Below are 20,814 nucleotides of genomic sequence, written 5' to 3' on the forward strand. Positions count from 1 at the left end.
AAAATTAAGCAAATGCAGTCAAAATAAATTCTTTTCATTGCTGTGTTTAAGTAGTATATTAAATAGAGAAATTAGAAATTCTTATACAGTTTTGACTATTATTGGCAAAAGCCATTATTTCAGTTTTATAACAAAAGGAAAATCAATAATTTTGCCCTTTTCTATTCTCATGCTCAGATCTTACTCATTTTTATTTCTTATTAAGAGAAAGGATTTTCTTTCTCCATTGGCATTAAAATTGAGAGTTTGAAGAGTGTTCAGAGATATAGCAAGACATGGGCCTGATTCCTGGCTCCAGTACTTACTAGTTGTGTTAGTATGGACAAGACACTGAACATCTAAATCCAGTTTCTCAGCTGGGCAATGGCATTGGATGATGAGTTCAGAGGCTACAGGAACACAGCCATATCAATGTTTATAGTGGCACAAATCACAATAGCTAAACTGTAGAACCAACCTAGATGTCCTTCAATAAATGAATGGATAAAGAGAATGTGGTATATATACACAATGGAATATAACTCAGCAATAAAAGAGAATAAAATCATGTCATTTGCAGGTAAATGGATAGAGTTGGAGAAGATAATGCTAAGTGAAGTTAGCCAATCCCAACAAACTGTTTAAATGACGAATGTTTTCTCTGATATAAGGAGGCTGATTCATAATGGGGTTTGGAGTGGGAGCATGGGAGAATTAGATGAACTCTAGAGATGGCAAAGGGGTGGGAGGGGACAGGAGGGGGCCTGGGGGTAAAAAATGACGGTGGAATGAGATGAATATCATCACCCTAAGTAAATGTATGAAGACACAAATAGAATGAATATAGTTTGTATACAACCAGAGATAAGAAAAATTGTGTTCTATATGTGTAATATAAATTGTAATGCATTCTGCTGTCATATATAACAAATTAGAATAAAAAATTTAAAAACAATTTTAAAAGAAAATAAATAACTAAATAAATCTAGTTTCTCCTCAAATTGGAATAAAGTATTTCTCAAAAGATTATGAGAAATGAATGAGAATTCCCTTTAGCACAGAAAAAGTGCTCCATGTGCGAGGACATTAAATATTATTTTTTTCTAAAATGATATTATCTAATTATTGAGTGTATTCAATATTTTCTGGTTTTATTTATTTTCTGTTCTGTTCATGTCATTAGGCTAAAATAAAAATGAATCAATCTGAATTAATTAATTTCAGGAGACAGTCATCAATTTCTAGATTAGGAAAACGAACTGTTTTAAAACAATTCTACATTGTATTGTCACTCACGCTTTTTATATATAGCATATTCTAGCTTTTTTATAACTAGAATGTTTTTCTACCATGCTGGATTGATAATTGAACAAATAAGCATAGGTTTGGTTTTATATTTATGAATATTAACATCTTTTCTTAAACTGTAAATGGACATTGTGATAATATTCTTTTGAATTCATATTTGTATAATCTGTCAATGATCTCTATGCTTAAGTTACTACTGGAGAAGTTTGACCTCATGTTAATATTCAAATATTGATTAGAAACTAATTGTTTTGCTAATACATTGATCCATTTTCTGTAAGTTTCATCCATCTATTCTATTAACACAGCTAATAGAAATATGGGTATATACCTAAAATGCCTCATTAATCAAGTCAAAAGCTGAAAAATGGGTCCAATGACATAATTCTGATTCTACTTTATCATCTTAAGACATATATGTTTGAATATTTATATATGAGTAGAAAGAGGAAAGCTAAAAGGTCTATGTTGGAATTATGAAGAAACATTGACAGGTGCTGGATAGGTAGAGGAGGAAGATCTGAAAGTTCACCAGAATGTGAACTATATACAAAGAATGCCGAGAAATAAAAAGTTTGAACTAGGAGGGAATATGAATAAAAAAAAGGGTATAGGAGCATGTAGTATTAGGAAATCTTAGTTTGTTAGTCCACCCCAGTCTACAGAGCTGACAGTGTGGAGAACTGAAATTACACAATGGTTCCCCATCCAGAAGAGCACAGGTACCAGGGGCTGACAGGACTACTACAGTGGCTGACAACTAAACCAGTAAGGACTGGGGGTGGCATGGTTAGGAAGAACATGGACATTGCTGGACTGCCTGGGTTATTCCACTTCTCTATCCCTTATTTCCCTCACCTATTGTGTGGAGTCTCGAGAGTACCTTCTTTATAGTACTTCAGAGCCTTTCCTGCTGTGCCTAATACACATCAAAGTGCCAAGTAAGTTTATTTCATAACTTCAAAGAGACACCTAGACCCTGTTTAGAGTTGAATAACTAGTTAAGAATGGGAACATAATTCCAGCTCATGTAACAAGAGCCGAGAGTCAAGATTCCAAGTACAGTGCTTCCATTAATTGAATAAGAGCTAGTGGGAGAAAGCAAATGGATCTTTGGCACTGAATCAAAAAGAAAGCTCAGAGGTCAGCAGTGAGACATTAGTTCATTGAAAGATGGCAAGGGAGGAAGATACTACAAAACTCACCTGCACTGGAGACGAGCTGAGAGGGGTGCCAATCAGATCAGCCTGCTTCCCACTTCTGTCTAGATTGACTTAGGAATTGGGGGACAGCTGAGGTTCCAGGGGCTATGCCTGAACCTCATCATGTAGACTGCACAGAACAGGAAACCAGGGGCAATGGGCAAAGACATAAGACACTCCGATGCAGGTGAAGGATTAAATGACACTATTGTGGGGAAAAGAATGGCACAAGGATTAGAAATGAGGAGTTTCATTTTTCTTATAGAGTTTCTTCAGTGAGTATATTATTTTTAATGACAGAATCTATTTCAGAATAATGTCTAATTTCCATCTCTGTGTTCTTGAATTGTGCTTTACAGTGTTTTACATATAAAAGAATTAAATGAAAATTTTTTAAAAGAATAAATGATTAATGAAAGTAATGTGAATAGACTTGCCCTGTGAAACACAATTTCAGGTTATCTTTCCATTCTAACTCATAGCATTAAATGTCTAATTATTACAAAGGCAAGCAATTTCCTTATCATGAGGGATAGGATTTAGACCATTCTTGCTGAGCTGTTACGCTGGTAGCATAATTCAGAGACAAGCACAGACAAATCTACTGTTGAAGCAAAAGGTATGAATTGGTTTAATTTGAAACAGACACAGTGATGTGGAAGTGAGGTGCAGAGTACAAAGGGCTTGAATGAAATGGCAAAGTTAAGGTCAAGAGCTCAGAGGTCACAAGCAAGAAGAGATGTATGGTGACTTAAGGTCAAGATGTGGATTGATTGAGGTACATAATCAAGATAGACTGCTATCTGGTGCAACAAACTAAGAAGCAGGCAAGAAAAAAAAAACCCACAAAGGCAGAACTTCACCTGCATCTGTAGCTCTTTTCCTTCATCTGACCATTGATTATGTTAGAAAGTCCTGGGTAATAATATCTAATATATCTCTGGCACATTTAATCCTATTTCACCTAGTGTTTTCATAAAGTAGGGGTGCTTGCTGCTGTTTTTAGGATTAAGTTTTACAAGACCTATAAATTGTTTAGTGTAGTGCATAGTGCCTGTCATACAGTAACTTTAACAGAAAAAGAAAACTCAGGTTTACCACTTACTAATGGTGTGAATGATGGAAAACTTATCTTCTCTTAAATCTCAGTTTCTTTCTAGAACAATTTACACAGTAGTTATTTGATTATTAGAGAAAAGGGGCCCTAACATCTAACCAAGTGCCTAGCATAAAGTCAGTGCTCATGAAATAGAACAATCAGCACTATTATCATCTATTTATCAATATAGGGTATTACAATATCCCTTTTATGTAACATTCACCTGGGCAAATGATTATCTTAGCTAAGCTGCACTATCTAGGAATTGGTAGGCAGAGTTTATGTCCTGTTTTGTGGATCCTGGACTTCACTATGAAACTTCCTTTGATCAAAGAAATGTTCTCAAATGTGATGCAATGAATGTGCAGTTTGGTATGGCGCTTGACCTGTGGTGACACAGCCTGCTAAAAATACACCGTGAATTGCACAAAGAAAGTAAGGAAACATAGAGTTGGCTAGAACCAACCTGCAGACTGAAATCAAACTCAGTAAATCCAAATGGAACCTTGTACAGCCATAGCCACACCAAAACCTAGGAGCGAAGAAAGAAGTATGTATTGCCACTGAGTTTGGGGAAGTTTGTTGTGTAGCACTATTGTAGCAAGGTGATGAAGGAAGTGCCTAATGAGAAGATAATAAGTGTTCAAGTAGGGGCAGATAGGTGCATTGTATATCTCAGGACCTCTCTGAGAGCTCACTCTGTATTTGGTCAAGCTGTGGCCATTTGGGTCTGAGGAATACTTTTGTTGTTGCCTGGATTAATACCCAGGATACCTAGGAGCAAAGAATAATTAACTCAGGGAATACTACCAGGAATTGAACAATAATAACACTAACAAACAAAGAGGATTTCAAACACTGAAGATCAATTCCAAACATGGATCTAAAAATATGACAGCTTATGTTCTTCAAAAACAATTTCAAGGAGCTGTTTAAGGTATGTATTATAGAAACAGAAATACAATATAGATATTGGAAACAGGTAAGGAGAACATTAGATGTTCTTTTGGTGCAGTACTGGGCTTACAGTGTGGTGCATTGACTTTTTCTAATTAAGCCATTTTATAATTCTGTATAAGCAAGTGCTAGCTTATAGATTTTACAGTAAAGATGCAAATAAATTCTCTCTGATGAACAGATAACCCCAGTGATCTTATTATAACATTTTATATTGCTTATAAATATATAGATCCTCAGATGAATTTGAAATAATTTTAACATTTTACCCATCACCTAATTAATTACCATGTCATAAAATCTTTAACAGACTCATTTTATGCTTGTATGAGTGTTACATTTTTAACATTTTGAAAATCCTACTTTAATAATCTAAAAACAAAGATAAAGACCTGTCTTAGTTGTTGCAGGTGCAATAACAAAATATATAAACTGAGTGGTTTAAACAACTTGTTTCTCCCAATTTTGGAGATCGGGTTCCGATGTAGCCTGCTTCCTGATTCATCAAGACAGTCTTCCCACCATAACTTCACATGAAGGGCAGAGGAAGCAAGCTTTCTCAGGACACTTATTAGGTGACAAATCCCATTCACAAGAACTCTAACCTCCTGATTCCATCCAATCTAAATTGCTTCCCAAAGACCCTGCCTACCAGTGCCATCACATGAGTGGTAGGGTGTTAACAAAAATTTGGAGGAGTGGGGGCAGTAAGCTTTTGGTTCATGTGTTGGTCAGCTTTGCTTTACTGTGACCAAAATACCTCACAAGAACAACATAGAGGAGGAAAAGTTTATTTAGAGCTCAGAGTTTCCAAGATCTCTGTCCAGAGACAGCCAAGTCCTTTTTTCTAGGCCCAAAGTGAGGCAGCACATCATGACTGAACAGCACGATAGAGGAAATCCGGTCACTTCATGCCAGTTAGGAAGCAAAGAAAGGGGATAAGGGAAGGCCGAAGAGCACTCCCAGGGTACTTCCCTAGTGACCCACTTCCTCCAGCCAACCCCACCTGCCTATAGCTACCATCCATTCAAACCAGGATGCACTGATTAGGTTACAGCACTCACAATCCAATTATTTCACCTCCAAACAATCCTGCATTAACACAAGAGCTTCTGGGGAACACCTCACATCCAAACCATAATAGTTTACAACAAGAAATGTCTACAAGGTCCCCAAATACGATAAAGCTGCTGAGGGATGTTCAGGGCAGCTTCCACTCCCCCCACAACACACAATTTGCAGAGTGCTAGTGCAGGAAGAGAAAAAAAAATGAACAAAACCAGTGCAACATGAAATCAAGCAGAGGCACTCCATCTAAAGGTCCCAGATAGAAAACCTCACCCAAGGAGTAGGTGGGTAGACCACATGGGATATAGCCAGAGTCACAACGCTGTGAAGAGTAAAACCTGTTACTCTGCTGTTTCTTGACCCTTTGCAGAATTCAGAAAGGGGCCATGGAGATCAACACAAAGCTGGTTACTTTACTGTAAATTTTCCATTGTTTAAATTTTCCCCAAAGGTCTACATGTTAAATCTTGGTCCCCAGGGTGGTGACCAAGTTGGACCATGTTAAAAACTTGGTTCCTGTAGGGAGGTAGTGCAACCTTTAGGAAGTGTAGGGTGTTACCTTGAAGAGAATCATGGGATATTTTCTTTTCTTCTTCTTCTTCTTTTTTATTGATTTCTAGCTTGGAATGTAAGCAGTTTATTCTGCCACATAGACCCCACACCAATGCCATCCAGCAACCCCACCAGAGACTCAAAGCAATGAATCTGCCTGATCCTGGACATGAACTTCTAAATTTTGGACCAAAACAAACCCTTTCTGTTCATCAACTAAATTACTTCAGGTCTCTTTCCACATAGTAACAGAAAGCTAACTAATATAAAATACTATCAGGATAAGCTGGTATGGCAAAGATGGAGTTACTTTAATGTGTGCTCCCCTCCCATTGACCATTTTAACTATATATAATTTTTTGGAACACAAAAAGATTATTTCTAATTCAGAAAAAATGCAGGTGTTTTATACATTTAATAAAATTTGATGGGTAAAATAGCACATTTTCAAAATATCTCCATATGATTCCTCAACAATGTCTAATAGGATGCTCATAATTAGGTGCTAGAAATTTTCAGGTTAGCCAGGAATCTCTCTGAAGTCACTTATGCAACCCCCCTCAAATTGGAACATATTATTCTCTATTTATCTTAATTTAGTGAATATGTCTTTTCAAGCTCTCTGAAGGTATAAATTAGTAATTACTTTTAGGAGCCAATGCAAAGGGTCTTCTCCTTGGTCATAAATTTAAATTAGCACATTACTTTTAGGAACCAACGTAAAGGGCCTACACTTTGATGAATTTGAAAATGTGATACGCTATTAGGTTGTTACCTAAATATTTGAGTGCACACAAACAATGATTCTCTACCAGGGTCATCGTTAGTCAAAAACTTCAGAACTTACATTTTAGTGTTATGCATATCAATGACCCCTCTAGTTTTCTCAAACATTTTTGCCATTTCCCATGTTCTCTCCTCTCTGTGTTTTTGTTATTTTATATGCTACAGTACTTCCCACTCTTTCCCCTATTTTGTTCTAGCAAACTGCTATTCTCTTTTTAGATTCACCTTAATTAGTAACGTCAGAATCCTTAGTCTGTACTTCCCTAAAAATGCTTGCCTAAACCCATTGCATAGCATCTCGTAAAGTGTCTGTTAGTTGCTTATTTATATGCTTCTATCCAAGAAGCACATATTTTAAGAAACTAAATTTTGAAGGCAGGTGTGATGGCGCACACTTGTAATCCCAGCAACTGAAGAGTCTGAGGCAGGAGGATCACAAGTTCAAAGCCAGTGAGACTCTGTCTGAAAATTAAAGAGAGAGAGAGAGAGAGAGAGAGAGAGAGCGCGCGAGAGCGAGCACGCGCTAGGGATGTGGCTCAACAGTTAAGTGCCCCTAGGTTCAATTCCAAGTACCAAAAAAGAAAACACACACACACACACACAAACTAAAAACCTAAACCTGAACTTTGAAATAAGTACAAATTCTTTTCTGTATCTCACATATAGCATCTTTCCAGGAAAGAGATGCTTCTCACCTTTTATTTAATGACACGATAAATCAGCAAATGAATAAAGAATAAATTATTTTAGATTTAGATGTAAATACTTCCCATCCATCACAAGGGATTTCTTACTTGTTCATGCTGCTAATATGGCATTTCATATGTAGTATTCAACTTCACTAAAGAGTCCTACAAGTTAAATATTATATCTAACTTTTTATATATGAGCAAGTAGAAACTTTCTTTAGCTAAAATCTGATCTGAAATCACTATATCATAATTCTTATGTAAGTTTTTTTTCACTGGAATTATATAGGGAAATAACATTTTAGCTATAAACAAACTTCTAAAGCACTTGGCAATTATCAACAAATACCTTTTTTTGCTTATAAAAAATTAATTATATTTAATTGCTCATTTCAAACAAACATTTACTAAACACCAATGATAGGCCAGAGATTGTTCTAAGCATTGCACATCTAGGAGTGAATAAGAGAGACACTCCTGCTCCCAGGCCAGGAGAGACATAGTAAGTAGAATGAGGCACTTGTTGGAGTGGGATGTGCTGGGGTAGTATCCTCTCCACAACCAGCTTTATCCTTTTACTCCAGTGGGCTGTTAGGAGTTATCATTATCTATGTGCATCACAATGTGAAGGTTGGGCAGCACCTTGAGAGAGTGTCACTATTGGGACTTAGATTTAATGTGACTTAAATTTGCAGGCTATCTACACTAGTTTAATTTCCTTTAGTCAGGTAGCGTTATTCTGTGAGCTAATACTTGCCTGCTGATTACAGATTATATTTATTGGCGTCAGATCAATATTGGCATCAGACTTGCCATTTTAGTTTGTGAGCCATTTTATCTAGAGGCTCCAAAGTTTTGATTCTAAGACAATGCTGCTTAACTTCCAAACCCCACCCCAGCTTAAACTCCTAAACAGCTTATGAGCAACCCCACCCCAGTTTATGACACAATTCCTAAGCAACTTATGACATTCCTCTTGCAGACTATAAGGTTGCTCTGTGAGAGCTGACACACTGCTCCTCTCCTTGGAGGCTTGTTGGTTTGCCTTGTGCTACTGATACTAAATCTCTTGAGTGAGATATTCCAGTGTGTGGCGTGGTCGGTCTTTGGACTTTGTATGGACTCTGCGAGTATCCTTTCAATATTAGGAGTGATTTTTCAGACCTTCAATTCCTATTAAAACTAACACAGGTGTGCAACTTTTGAGAAATGACATAGGCCTTGTATGTTGTAGGCCTCTGCATCTTTTATTCGTAGGACATATGTTGAGCGTCTTCCTGTGTGTGACCATCCACTTCTAGATACAAGTTATAGCAATTAAAAAAAAAAAAAAGATTGACATTCCTGCCTTCCTTGACTTTATATTCAAATAGGGAAATGGAATAAACATGTATGACAGCAGTTTATTATGTGGCAGATGCTGAGGAGAAATATCAAACAAGGAAGAAAAGTGAGACAGGAGCAAAGGACAGGTAGTCAGTGTAGATAATAAACAACTGTTCTGAAAGGTGGAGCTAATTCAAAGAAAAGGAAATGGAATGCTAATACCTCCAGAACACTTCCCTTCCTCTCAAGGTTACCTAGAGAATGCACTCCTCCCAACATAGGAGTTGCTAATGAGTACCCTCCTCTGGGCAGCTTTTTTTCTTCCTTTTGGTCTTGTAGTCAAAACAGGAAGAGGAGTTCAGGGTTGGGGGAGGAAAGTAAACCTGCGGATCTGTAAAGGGGCAAGACACTCTCCCTTCCCTTGGGCACCAGCTCTGGGTTCTGGCTCCTCTGGGAGAGTCTACTATCTCTGTTGTATCTCTTAAATAAAACTTGTTTTCTATGCTTGCCTTGGCATTTCTCAGGTGTCTAATCTTCAACACTGGGAGAAATAGAACCCTATCTTGATTTCCAAGACCAGTATCAAAAGTAGGGAATTGCTGATTGATATATCATTTTTATATCAAAAAAATGCTCAAAAATATGAGGTACGGGAAGGTATTTTTTTCTGGTGGAAAATAGTTCTGGGCAGAAGGAACAAAAGCCCCAAGGCTATGTTTGGCACATAGGGAAAAAAAAAAAAAAAAAAAAAGCCAGTGTGGCAGTAGCCAAATGGCATGAGGGTAGCTGGGTCAAACTAAAAAGGTATTTCCCTTACAGTGGTCTGGAGGTTACTGGAAGTCATACCATCTCAGAGAGAGAGACAGTTTGTGTGTGCGCGCTTGCATTTTAGCAAAGAAGGTGCTCCTGTCTTCAGAACAGTGTTATTCTGAATGATAACATTACTTTAGTCACTGTTCAACTTGTAAAGTAGTAGTTTTAATCATGTCAACCATTTTACCACTCAGTAATCTTTACCTTTTAATTAATGAACCCTTTGATCTCTCCACGTAAGAACACATTTCAAAGCCATTATGATATAATAGTTGACACTTTTCACAGAAGTGTTCACATAGAGATTCTGCCTACTTCTGCCTCTTTATGTCATTCAGCCCATGTTTCCCTGGATCCCAGACTAAGTGGAGAGCACTGTCTGTATGGCCAATCAGGGCATGACACTAAACTTACATGACCAGCTTTATCCGTGACTTGGGATGAGAACTATGTGAAGAATTCTTCTTCCTGTGATACACCAACATCATCATCTTTCATAGAATAAATACTCAGAGAGATATTGAGCAAATTATAATTTAAATGTAAATAAAACTAAACTATATAATTAGCTAGTTTATTCTCAAAATTCAATCTGATCAAAATGTTTACTACTAAAATGTTCTTAAAATAAAAAACGGTTCTAAGAGAAATACAAAAGCATTTTGTTAGTTGTATGGAATCTTTCCATTTTGATGTATGAAAGCTGGATCTTATGTGGAAAATGCAATATAACAATATTATTTTATGTAGTCACATATTAAGTAAGTGAATAATAAGTAAAATGTTATAAAAACAATATGCTTTCAAATGAGGCCTCTAAAATATTCTCTAAAGGGGAATGTTGCAGAAATCATGACTTAGTGGAAGTATTTATCAATAAAAATTAACAAGCATTTATCAAATTGGCTAAAATTATAAAGGATATATCTATTTTTCTGTGAGGCATCAGAGTATAATTAAATACAAATTTAAGAACATATTCTCTTATGACAACTCTACTAAGCTTTAAATTTTTCTTTTATTACTAAGGAGACTAGTGGAAAAGTTGTATGGATTTACAATATAAGAGATTATTTTTTATAAAACCTGTTGTTTATCTGAAGGCTTATAAGTATAAATAACTCACTGAAACCTATACTGTGTATTGAATTGTTCACCACAGAGAAATAAATGTGAGTCAATACAAAATTCTTTATATACATGTATGCATTTATCTGTAAAGAATAGACATACAACCTGTCCTCAACTAACAATGAATCTACTTATAATGTTTTGATTTTATAGTGTTTGTGAAGGCAGTGCATCCAGTAGAAAACAGGCCTTCAATTTTTGACATGTGTTATCTTTTCTTGGGTTAGTGGATTGTGGAATTAAACTTTCTCACAATGCTGGGCTGTTACAGAGAGGTATAGCTCCCAGTCAGCCACAAGCACTAGGGTGGACTGCCAATGCCCTACTGTAAACTAAGTTGCTAAACTAGAGCCATCTGTAGACTGGGCAGATTAACTGTATTTTTGACTTAAATATTTTCAATCCATGTTGGGTTTATCAGGATTTAACCTCATTGTGAGTTCAGTAGTATCTGTGTTTAAAGGTATATATATACATAAACCTATGAAAATTTATATATAACTGTGTTAAATACATATGTGAATATATGTGCCTTTTTATGTACCAAAATGAATATAGGTTATTTTAAATATAATCTCCCCCTAATTTAACATTTATTTAACTATTATTTTAATCAAGGGTCATATATTGTGAAAGCTAAAGAGAGATAAGAGGGGAAAAAGGCAGTAGAAGAGAATCTCATAAAAATAGAAGAGAACAGTAAAGTAGAGGAAGTGAATTGAGGAGAGGTATGAAAGGAGGAAAAATAAAATAAAATAGTATATTCTGAAATATTTCGTGAAGGACAATTTATGCAATTCCTTGCTAATAGTAAATGATCAGTGATTATCTACTAAATTAATATTGCTAGTAAGAAAAATTCCATTCTGTGATAAAATATTTTATTTCAACAAAATTATTCATTAAGATGACAAAGATTGAAATGCTTCTTTAATGAGAATTGCTTTCTTAAATTTTAGTTGAAAAATATCTTCCTTGATTTTTTTAAGATGAAAAACTTGGTTTCCAATATTGTAATTTGCTGGCTTATATAAAAAACTTTCTTACAAATATCCTTAGTCATTTCATTTTGTTTAACTATAACAACAAAATCTAACTAGATGATAAAATTGCAAACAAACACACATACAAAACCTTTGTATAGAAAAATAATGTTTAAAATATGTTGTAGAATAAGATAAAAGAGGGAAAATATTAAAATAGCAGCTATTTAGATGACTTCTGTGTTCCTTAAATTTAGAACTTAGAAAACATTGTAACTCAAGATCATTATTAGATTTCTGTCAGTGTGGGTCTGAATGGTGTTCCCAAGACACAGTAGTGTTATATCATCCTCTAGAGCCTAATTTGGGTGGGTAGAAGCACATGTAAAAACAGTCTATAAATAAAATGTATTTCCTCAGATACCTTGATTCAACCTTGTCACTGAAAAGTGATGGACTGAGAATAGAACTTTTCACGGGTAACTTGGAGAAAATGACAGGCTACCACCTTGAGTAACAGAGACTCATTCTAGAAGGGAACTAGAGAAATGAGTATTTAAAACATGGCAATATGTTCCAAGGCTAAACGTAATGCTATGAGATAGTGAGCAAGTCCCTCTGTTATTTTCCTGAAAAGTATTATAAAACACTTATTAGCAGTAAAGACTTAAGCATTACTAAAAACTACTATCTAGACCAGGGTTTCTTTGCTATGGCACTATTAACATGTTGGGGTGTGGACAGTTGTGTTGTGCATGTGGAATATTAAGTAACATATCTGGTATCTCCCCACTAAACTCCAGTAGCACCTCCCAAGTTGTGACATTCAAAAATATCTTCAGACATTGCCAAGTTTTCCCTCAGGGGTAAAACTGCCTTATATTGAGTATCACTGCTATAAAAATGGAAATAAAAACAATTCCCTATTTTTGCTACCTCTACTCTAAAAGAGTTTGACTTAGTATTTTCTTCTCCTGCGTTGGCTTTGCCACATTTTAAATATTTTCATGCTAAATCAATAAAATCAATAAAAAGAAATTGCCTTCATCTCTGTTGAATTACACCTGCACACACACACACAAAAAAGATCCTTTACCAGCGAATTTTCTTGTAACGTAATATATAGTCAACTTTTTTTCACTGTGACCAAAATAGCTGACAAGAAAAACTTAGAGGAGTAAAACGTTATTTTTGACTCCTGGCTTCAGAAGTTCAGTCCATGGTTGGCTGACCTTATTGTTCTAGGACAGGGGTGAGGCAGAACATCATGGCAGATGGTTGTGGTAGAGGAAAGCTTCTCAGCTCCTGGCAGGAGGAGCCAGGGGCAAAAGGCACCTAAGGCACTCCTGCAGTCTTCCATTTCGTCTAGCCACACTCACCTGTCTACATTCACCACCAAGTAATCCATTCAAATTATTATTCCATCCACAGAATTAATCGACTAATGCTGATACAGTTCTCATAATCTAATCAATTCAACTCTGAACATCATCATCTCACACAAGAGCTTTCAGGTGATACCTCATATCCAACTATAACACTGATTTAAGTTTAAAGTGATTTTTTAAAAATAATATTCTACACCAAACTGACAATTCAGAGTGTTTTAACCCTTCTCATGATAGCAGTGTGAGAAAAAAGGCTCTGTGTGTGTGTGTGTGTGTGTGTGTGTGTGTGTGTGTGTGTGTGTGTGAGAGAGAGAGAGAGAGAGAGAGAGAGACACTAACATTCAGAAAATTCCTATTTAGAAAAGTAGCCTACTATGTCTAGAGGACTTGAATATTAGGGTTCAAGTGAAATGATCATATCAATATGTCCTTCTTCCTTACAATAATAAAAAAACAGATTAACAATTTCAAAGGTTTTAGAATACATTACAGTTATAAATACTCACTGAATGTCTTTAAATGTGTCTCTCTGAGAAGCTAAATATCAAATCTTGTTTCTATTTGCATGAAATACCAGGAGTTGATAAAATGCAGTTTTTTTATAACATCTCAACATATTTACAAAATACATTGCTTATATTTTTTTAATTACATTGAACTTCTAACAAAACCTTGTGATTCTTCTACAGAATATGCTGCAAGTAGTGGAATTTATGGAAACTTTGATAGAATATTTATCTACACTTTCAGTACTTTCTGTCTCATGAAACAGTTTATGAAAGAAAGGCAACTGACCCAAAAAATTCCTCACTTTTTGAAACATTCTCGAAAAAGGGGTGATGTCCTTCATAGTATTCTTTTTTCCCTTTTTTTAAATTTTGGCCCAAAGACTTCTCTTCTCAAAGGAATTCTTTAACAAATTCTTCAGTTGGAGTAATTCATTTAAAAGTAAGTCTCATAACTCCTTCATGGAGTGCAAGACTCAAAGCTGTGTGATAAAGCTGTGCTGTCATTTTCATCTATACTTTGCTAAATACGTAAATTCGGGACCATGGACAAATGAGACATTGGCTCATCAACCCTTGGACATGAGGTAGGAAGCTATAAGAATTTATGATTTCAATGTTTTTGAGAAATCATAGTCCAGGGTTGATTAGTGATATAAAATTTATTTATTTTCTTAATTTTTGCCAATCCTGAGTAAAATGATTATGTTAATACTCCCATTAATTCTGCTTTAAAAAGTTCCTATCCTGGCATTTAGAGCCCAATCAATAGTTACTGAGTGAAAATCACTGACAGGAGATGTCTTGTTAATCTTTTCTGAAATTTGGAAATGTATCATATAGTTGCATAAAGTGTAGGGCATAAGAGAACACAAAAGTATCATGCCAATTGTTTAAATTACATGAAGAATAAACAAATACAGACTCCACCCTGCAATCGTATTGCTTTCAAGAGTACCCTGGAGTCCGCTAACATTGGTTATCTTCATTTCCAAGATAACCAAACTATGCAGGCTGAAACCTTGCTGATTTTAATTACCATGTATGCTTGTTAAGGGACTCTAAATATAAGCCTCTTGGCTCTACACTTCTACAAACAGCTTGTATAAAAAACAGAGATGACTTCTTTTGTACATTTCTGAATCCAGTGGCTAGAGTTGTGCTAATTCAACATGTTTTTTTTTAAAGACTTTCTATATTTGATGATTAGTTGATATTCAAATACAGCACCATAATTTAGTTTTGTCCTTTGTTTGTTTCTTCAACAGCAGATGTACACAGTAATAAAAATACATTTCGATTTCCATTGAGTTCAGTTAGTTTCATGGAAGAAAAATTGAAATTTAAAAGATTTCAGTGTGATAGTTCAGAAATGCCAGAAGCAATAGGATAAAATGAAATTCAACTCATTCATTCTCTACAGACATCAATCTATAATACAGTCACCAAAATGATATCGAGGTAGCTTTTACTTTCTCCTATTAACATATCATTTTATGTGGGATTTTAGTTTGGGTCAAGGACTTAGTATTAACCAGTTCTTTCCACACATCTTCATCCCCTTATGCAAGGCCCTATAACAGGAGAATCATTCCTTTTTTAAAAAAATATTTTTTTTAGTTGTAGATGGACACAATTATTTATTTATATCTGGTGTTGAAGATGGAACCCAGGGCCTCACACATGCTAGGCGAGGGCTTTACCGCTGAGCCACAACCCCAGCCCCAGAGCATCATTCCTTTTTTTGCATATTTTACATATAGGTAATCCCACCTCTCCTATCACTGTATCTGGTGGAGGAGCATGATGTGATGAAGGCTTGTTCTCTGTTGTGAGGTTAACATGAGGCACCCTTAGTAGTTACTATGACATCAGGCAAGTTCTTGATCCTTTCTAACCCCCATATTTTCATCTACACAGCGGCAACAAGAATAGAGTCTGCCTCTTAGAGTTGTTATGTATATTAAATGAGACATAAATGCCACAGAGGGAGAATAATAGTTATTATGTTTATTGTGAATGCCCAGAAACTACTTGGCATATAACAGTTACTCAATTTGTATTGTATTGAATGAAGACAAGAAAGACAGGACACTTTTTTACTGCACTAAATAGCACATGTGAGCAAAACATGTAGCTGTAGATCTTTCAAGTAATTGAATGCTTACATAATGCTGCTCCTGGTCTACTGTGATGACAGTAGAAACCATTACCACACCAAGCCCACATATTGTATTATAATTTTAAAGTCAATATATTTTACTTGTCTAAATTTATAAAATTCTTTTGAATTAAATATTTAGTTTAAGTATTTTTGTGCCATCCTTTTATATTGTATACTCATTTTTCTCCTCAAATTTGAAATAATACTTAAATATTTGATGGAACTGAAGTATTAAATTGGGTTGCTATAAAGCATGATCGCTCACATACACAGGTATCAAATTTGTCCTTTCATAAGAAAGTCAATAAACGAAAATAGAAAAAGTAAACAGAGCTTATTGAAAATCAGGAAGTGTGTCTGTGATACCTAAGAGGTACTTAGAATGTTTTCATCTCTTCTTTTCCTATATACAAATGTATAATAATCCTGAAAATCAGTAAGCAGAAAGGTGGTCTCAAATTGTGTGAAAACATTTATATTCTTGAAATTACCACCTTGGATGTGTTTTGTTATACCATTAACATGGATTATATCTATATATCTTGTTACACAGAGATTAGTTAATAAGTGGTGTTATATGGTTCATAGGTTAGGATCTAATACTTTACCTGTTAAGAGTGAATATCTTGGGACTGGGGATATAGCTTAGTTGGTAGAGTGCTTGCCTCACATGTACAAGGCCCTGAGTTCAATTCCCAGCACCACAAAAAAAAGTAATGTGAATCCAAGATTTTCTAGTAAAGGTTTGTTGAGAAGTCAAATTACACTGAACCTAATATCTTCTGCTTATGCTGTCTATTTTTTATAATGCATAAATACTCAAAGAATGCCAGAATCTATATTTTAAGACTTTATATGTTAATTATTGCCAAATGGTAGGAATTAATATTCTTTTAATCGATGGATTTATTTTAAAATTTAAATGACAAGATTTGAAACTGTGATAATACATAGACTCATAATATTTCTTTGTATTTGTAAATCTTTATTTCACCTTGTGTGATATAATGAAGTATAAATAGAAACAAAATATTGACAACAATTTAAAATGTGTATTTCTAACATTATTATTAATGTCTTTATCCAATTTAACACAATTGTTTTCTATATTTGAACAGGAAGTTGAAAAAAATGAATCAAAAAATGAGAACACCAATTTTATCCATATAGTGTATGGATATATAGACACACACAGGCAAGGTAGAGTAAAATGAATAAACTTTAGGGTGATTCTAACCACATCTTGCATTCAGAATATTTAACTATTTATTTTACTTACAGCGAAAATAGTTAAACTAGTCTAGTAGGAATCACCAAATCGGAAGCAAATAATACACAGATTCCACTTTACATTAAACATGAAAAAAGGTATGCTGAAAGATGTTTTTTAAGAATTAAAATTCTGCCAGGCATGCTCCAACCTGCCTGGTGAAATTTTAATTCTTAATGTAATCTCAGGTACTCAGAAGGCTGAGACAGGAGGAACTCAAGTTCAAGGCTGGCCTCAGGAATTTAGTGAGACTTTCTGTTATGGTTTGGATGTGAGGTATCCCCCAAAAGCTCACATGTGAGACAATGCAAGAAGGATTGGAGGAGAAATGATTGGACAGCAGCCTTAACCTAATCAGTGAATTAATCCCTCATGGAAATAACTGAAGGCAGGTGGGATATGGCTGAAGGACATGGTTCATTGTGGGGCATAACTATGGGGTATATATTTTGTGTCTGGAAAGTAGAGTCTCTCTCTCTGCTTACTGATCACCATGTGAGCAGCATCCCTCTGCCTCACTCTTCCACCATGATATTCAGCTTCATCTCCAGGCCTTCTATGAATGGAGACTCCTGAAACTGTGAGCTCTCAAATAAACTTTTATTCCCTAAAATTATTCTGGTCAGATCTTTTAGTCACAGCAGTGAAAATGCTTACTAAAACATCCTTAGCAGCTTAGCAAGATCCTGTTCTTAAAAAATAAAAAAAAAAATTCTGGGGATACAGCTTAGTGGTAGAGGACCCTTGGGTTCAGTACTCATTACCACAAAAATAAATAAATAAGAATTAAAATTCCAATAGAAAATTTTCTCATTAAGTAAAAATGTAAATTGTGTAAGGTGGGAATTGAAGGTTTCAATATGTTTATATCATAAAGGTCAAAAATGTAAAATACATGATTTAGGAGGTAATGTGGGAAGTCTTTTATATTAAATTACAGGAAGAAAAAATACATGATAACTATTTCTCTCAGTTGATGCAAATTATTTTGGATGTAATAAAGCATATAGCTTGGGAACAAGAAAGTCATTTTTGTTCACAAGCTACTTGGCACTTGAAGTCTTGAGATATTTGCAGAGAAAAAATTTGCTTAATGATAAGGTTGTTAGAAGGTAAATAACTAAAATAGTTTGCTGAAATAGCATTGTTACTGTGAATTATTCTGGCAAGCATAATAATGATGCTTAGATAACATATCATGTAGTATGATCTTTTATTTTAAAATACAATAAGTTGGAATAGGACCATGGTAATACTAGTAAATTCTGTACAACTCAATAGATGGTCTGTTGAGTATAAGCATTCAAAAAGTAGAAATATTTGTAAATCTGGGTAACTGAAACATAATTTGTAAAAAATGTTCTAAGTAACATGCTTACATCATACATCAAAAGTAGAGTTAGCTTTATGTACACATAATATTTTAAGAAGAGTATTTGTTTATAAGTTAAAAATTTTGATTTTCCTTGAAAAACAATGATGGAATCAAAGGATGTTCATATCAGTAATGTACTATATGTACCAAGTGATAATTTTTGAACTTTTAATTCAAATCATATTATTGAAAAAAGATAGAGTAATTGACATTGGTGCTTTTCCATTTATATTTAATTTTCCCTCTTCTGGAAATATATTTAGTTTTTACCTCCTTGTTCCTGAACTTGCTTTTGTTTTCTCTAAGGAAATATGAGAATAATGTGTCACCTGTGGAATTATAAGATAATATGTGGCATTCTCTCTCTCAGAGACTCCAACATAAAAGATGAATACTACCACATCAGTCTGAGTTTTAGAGTGAGGGAATATGGAAGAGTTTTGCTCCTCAGCTAGCAAGAGTTACATAGCATAAGCAAGAAAAAAATATTTGATGTCAAACGTCATTAATATTATTTGGGAATTGTTTTTTCTGCTGCATAACTTGGCCTACACTGATTTGTGTAGATATTTTATTGGTATATCTGGGGAGGTGGGCATAGAGTACAGGGTAAAGGATGTAAATATGGAATGCTGCTTGGATTCATATGCTAGCTCTGAAATGACTTGTTGGACATCAGCATGGGAATTTTACCTCACTTTTCTGTGCCTGAAATATTTCAACTGTGGAGTGAAAATAACAATAGGATTTGTCTTGGAATGTTGTTGTAGTGTTTATGATTATACAAGTCAACACATAGAAAGTACTTAATGCTTTAAGCATGTAGCAGCACCCAGTAAATATTAGCCTCTATTCTCTCCACCCAGAAGAACTATGATCTTTTGCATTTGCTCATGTTTAAATGTTACTTGATTATTACTCATAACTATCAAAATCTTGTTAAAATTTTAGTAATTTATTTTTTGAAAAGTGACTTACCCTTGGATGATGTATATGTGATATCTCCCCATTCAACAGAATGTGTGATAATAATAACATTAGCAGTGTAATTTTGGATAGGTCATTTATTTTACATTTCAGTTTCCTTTGCTTGCAAAAGGGTATTCACAGTAGCAGCTACCTCACAGGCTTTTATGAGGATTAAAATATTCAAAATATGCAAAGCTTTTAGAACACTATCTGACAACGAGAGTCAAAAATGTTAGCCATTATTACACTGAAGAATGATTCAGAGATAGAATATGTTGGGGAGGAGACATATGGACCTTGGTTTTTCTCCTCATATCCATAAGCTGAGCAAAGAAAGAGCACTATGGGTTAAGAACCTAAAGTGATTAAAGGCATGTAGACTTGAGAGTAGAAATAACATAGCCTGTTTGTGGAACAGCAAAGGAGATAAATCAGGCTGCAAATATTGGATTCAGATTTTCTTATATGTGTTTTCTTTTATGGGAATTGTTCTACCATACTTTTGATACATAAAAAATAGAAGAAAATGAAATAGAACAGAGATTTTATAACTCATTAGGCAAAAATATATCTGAAATATTTTGAGACAGGCATTTTAAACTCAATAAAATATACAATAAGATGTATTATGTAACTGAAAGAAAGAAACATCATAAAGAAGGAATACAGTCTATTCCAATTACCAGAATGGATTATTACTCCAGTAGGAATAATTTTGTATAGATAGCAAAAGGGAAAATATTTTTTAAATTTATTTTTAAATAAGATATATACAACTGCCTCTTCTGTTGATGTAATTTATTATTTTACTTTTTTACAATTTACCCAAGTGAATCACTTAATTTTTATTCTTCAGAAATCGTAACTGCAGCAAGTTAGAAATCAGTGAAAAATAAAAAGAAATTAAAAAGATAATCATCAAGAAAATCAATCTTTTGACTCTTGCTTCAAACTGTTTTGAAGCATTCAAAACACAGGAGAGAAAAAAGAATTGCGGTGTAGGTCAGATGATGTTTATCTGAAAAATGTTTCTTACAATGAAAGAGCAATGAACAACCCGAGACACTAGGTTTGCCATTCCATTCCAGAGGAATATCATTGCTGAGAATGGCAGAAATGGAAAGAGTTATATCTTTCTCTTTCCTTCATTCATTTTTAATTTTTTGTTTATTTATTTTTATGTTTTGTACCAGGGTACTTTTACCTAGTACTAAGACATCCCCAGTCCTTTTTTTATATATCTTTTCTT

At 34.5% G+C, this 20,814-nt stretch overlaps 1 protein-coding gene across 2 annotated transcripts in view; it reads right to left on the reverse strand.

Moving 5' to 3' along the window:
- Ccser1 (coiled-coil serine rich protein 1) overlaps positions 1-20,814 on the reverse strand; it is a 1,159,332-nt gene that overhangs the window by 506,377 nt on the left and 632,141 nt on the right. The window lies entirely within an intron of this gene.

The sequence above is a fragment of the Ictidomys tridecemlineatus genome, chromosome 9 (assembly GCF_052094955.1).
Source record: "Ictidomys tridecemlineatus isolate mIctTri1 chromosome 9, mIctTri1.hap1, whole genome shotgun sequence".
Taxonomy (NCBI): Eukaryota; Metazoa; Chordata; class Mammalia; order Rodentia; family Sciuridae; genus Ictidomys; species Ictidomys tridecemlineatus.